This window comes from Nannospalax galili, unplaced genomic scaffold, assembly GCF_000622305.1.
Source record: "Nannospalax galili isolate Female #2095 unplaced genomic scaffold, S.galili_v1.0 scaffold241, whole genome shotgun sequence".
NCBI lineage: Eukaryota > Metazoa > Chordata > Mammalia > Rodentia > Spalacidae > Nannospalax > Nannospalax galili.
Window position 1 is genome coordinate 3,502,510 of NW_008345602.1, and position 3,880 is coordinate 3,506,389.

The following is a 3,880-nucleotide window of genomic DNA, read 5'->3' on the forward strand; positions in this document are numbered from 1 at the left end:
CTGTTCTGTTCTCTTCTGTTCTGTTCTATTATATCTCTCACTTCATTCTCTCTCACTTCATTCTCACTTCTCATTCTCTCTCACTATGATGCTGTCTCGTTGTTGTTCTGTTCTATTCTTCTGTTCTTCTCTATTACACACCTCAGCTGTTCATATAGCGTTTCCAACAGCCCTCCCTCTAGCCAGGACCAATCAGGGCACACACACGTGCAGCGGGCAGGCAGAGTGCAGCTCATTAGCCACGTAGCAAGATCATCAGGCTGGCAGCACCTGTTTTTGGGCTCACCATACTTCAGAGTTGGGGTAAACAAGCGGGATTCACGAGCCTTGGCAATCAGCCAAGAGTTGAAGTAAACAGCACGAGGTTTGGCAGCCAGCCAGGGCTCCATCTTTGGCTGGCTCGGCTGTGCTCGCTTCCCACACACCCCCTCTGCTTCTTACAATTTTTCTGCCTCCTCTTCTGTAATGAATCCTGAGCCTTGGGAGGTAGAAGTTTGAAGTAGGGATCCCACTATTCAGGGATAAGCACTCTGTAGCCTCTTGTTCTCTGCACATTGGCTGGTTATGGTTCCCGTGTTAATCATCATCTGCTGCATAAGGAAACTTCTCTGGTGAGAGTTGAGAGATGAATTTATGTGTAGAGGTTGTACTAAAGTTGCATCACTTAGGGTTAAGCATCCCACAGACACTTATTCTCTGCATTGGACCAGTTTTGTGATTCTGTAATAGTCTCCATCTTTTGCAAAAAGAAGCTTCTTTGATGTGGAGTGAGAGGTACAGTTTTCTGTAAATATGAGGATACATATTTAGAACACAGAAAGAAATTACGTTGGTCTAGGAATGTGGCATCTTCACAGTGTCTGCTGCTATTTCTATAGGGGTTGTACCATTTTGCAATCCCACCAACAGTGAACAACAGTGCTGATATCCTTGTCAGCATCTAGTGTCATTTGTTCTCTTGATCTTAGTCAGTCTGACTACAGTTAGATGAAATCTTAAAGTAGTTTTGGTTTGCATTTCCCTAATTTCTAAAATTGTTGAACACTTTTTAAGGTATTTCTTATCCATTTTTATTTCTTCTATTGAGTGTCATTTGTTCAGATTCTTAACACATTTTAAAATTGGGTCATTTGTTTTCTTGATTGTTTTTGAGTTCTTAGTATATTCTGGATATTAACACTGTCAGATGTATAGCTGGGGAAGATTTTCTCCCACTCTGTGGGATTACCCGTCATTTGATTGAAACCAAACAAATTTGAATAAAATATTTTGTACACACACACACACACACAGTTGTCTTTGTTTGCTTTCTGTTGCTGTGACAACCACAACCAACACCAACTTGAGGAAGAAAGGGCTGATTTCTGCTTACAGTACAGCCTTTCATCATTGTACCATTAAAAGAGGACTGTAATTGACTTAACACTTTCTACCAATCTGAAGTAACCCAGTCTATGGACCTGATTTCCTCAATCAGCTCAAGCTGACATTCCTCATGATAAGTCCATGATACCATACAGGTAAAAGCAGTGCTGCCAGATTCCAGACAGACATAGTCCACACACAGCCTCTAGCCATCCTAGGACCAGGTCTGCTCTGTGGCCATTGTTTTTGGGGCCTCATTGCCTTTCTGACTTTTAAGGCTTTGTCAGAAGCGCTTGGTCTGCTTAGATAAAGTTTCTTTATTTGGAGTGATGGAGGTAGGATGTTCGATATCTTTTCCCAGAAGGTCTTTGAATGTTTTTGCAAATATGTGTTACTATCCCTAGAACATGGCACATCAAAGGACACTGGAATAGGCAGAGTTAGGTGACAGCAAAAATAAGAGGTTACATACTCTTACATGCTGCCTCCAGCACTCTGGGTACCTGCTTGCCATATACTTAGGGAACAAAGTATACCTCTTAGCAAACTTTTTCCATAATAAAGAAAATCTTACTTAAAGTGGTAGCTGTATCTAGCCCTATTCACTGAAGTTGGTTTTATTTCATTTTTCAAGTTTCGACTCATCATGTTCTTTGAAAGGCACATCAAATTCTGAGACTTAAGGAAGCCATCTCCTCTTTTATAGTTAGTATCCTATCGTCTTCTATGAAGCTTTGGGTGACTTTTTAGATCTCTGTGATATTCATGTGAAATCTGAGTTTTTAGGCTACATAAGACTTTAAGTCATGGGAGACTTTGAGTCAGTCTGAAGCATGATTCCTAATGATCCCTGCTTCTGAGGAGTCTCACCTTGTTTAGCACCTCCTAGAGTGTTCCTGGCTGCACCAGGTCAGTAACCCTGAGCTGGAGAGATGGCTGGTCAAGGCAGGGACACGAGAGGCTTTATGGATTCAGCCTTTCGTTCTCTTGGGTCACTAAGTCTGGGGAGGCTGACCTACCATAACAGGAATGACACCCAAGCAATCCCCTGTGGGGATTAAACATGGCAAGGAATGGAGGTCACCATCCAACAACCAGAAAGGAAGCATGGTGTCCTGTGAACAGTCCTGGAAGTGGGTTGTCCAGCAATCCTTCAGCTAACACAGACACTGTATAGAAGCCCAGAGCCTGCAACTACCAGCCAAGCTGAGTAATTGGCCTGCTGTGAGGTAGTAAATGTTTGATGTTTTAAGCTGTTACATTTGAAGTAATAGGTTATGTACCAAAGGATGATGAATATTAATCCTAAAATGCAATGGGAGTTCTGGACAGGAGCAAGACACACAAAGTGGGGTTACTTTCTATACCAGGAACTGGCAGGATAGGCTTGGTCTTTGTCTTGGCTGGTGAATAACTAACTTCTGGAAGTGTTTATCCTTTGATTGTGACACTCCCTAATGAAGGCTTTGTGCTTTAGTCTCCTCTATTGATGGCTCCATCATGGCACCTGACCTGAAAGAGGGGCAGGATGAGTTCAGGCGGAATGGATAATAAGCACATCTGTTTCCTCACTTAGGAAAAAGGGAGGGCTTATTCTGGTTCCACATCCTTCTTCAAGTTTTGGTTAAAGTGACAGGATAAATAGCAAAAGAGGCTGGGACATTTTGACCTAACAGATCAGAATAGTCAGTGATGCTACCATCTCTATAGAAGACAAAAGACAGACTTCTCTAATGATAAGTTGTCAGGGTTATGACTACTCAACAACAGGTAGCTCATTGATATATTTTGGTAAAAATAATGGGATATTATAAAGCCATTTAAAGGAATGTTGCAGAACTATAGGGTGTATCTTGGATAAATATTTGTGGTATTTTGATTCTAATAGAGCCTGACACATGAAGTAGGGTCATATATAGAATAAATGGATGAACACATGTTCAGAAGAATGTAAACTATTTAAATATGAAATATTAATGTATTCATATATGTAAGGAGATAAAGTCCTGCCTTACACAATGATTCTTATGTTAAATTTTATTTATCTATTTTTATTTTATGTGTATATGTATTTTTCCTGCATGTATATGAGTGCACCTGTGTCATGCAATGCCTGCAGAGGCCAGAAGAGGGTGTCAGATCCCTCAAACTGGAGTTAAGGATGGTTGTTAGCTTTCATGGGGGAGCTGGGAACTGAACCCAGGTCTTCTGCATGAGCAGCCAGTGCTCTAAACTGTTGAGCTATCTCTCCAGTCTCTTTCATGCTAAATGTTAATGTGTTCTGTGAAGCTGTTGAGGTGGAGGTAGCATTAGGTTTGAGTTGAAGTTCTGATTGGTATGTCTGAATAAACATTTATGAGTGGTAGTTTTGACAGAAACTGGTTTTCCAATTGTACTTTTATTTGGGCTTGGTGAGCAAGAAATAATTTGTATAAGCAAAAAGTGGGTTTGCCATATATATATATATATATATATATATATAGAGAGAGAGAGAGAGAGAGAGAGAGAGAGAGCG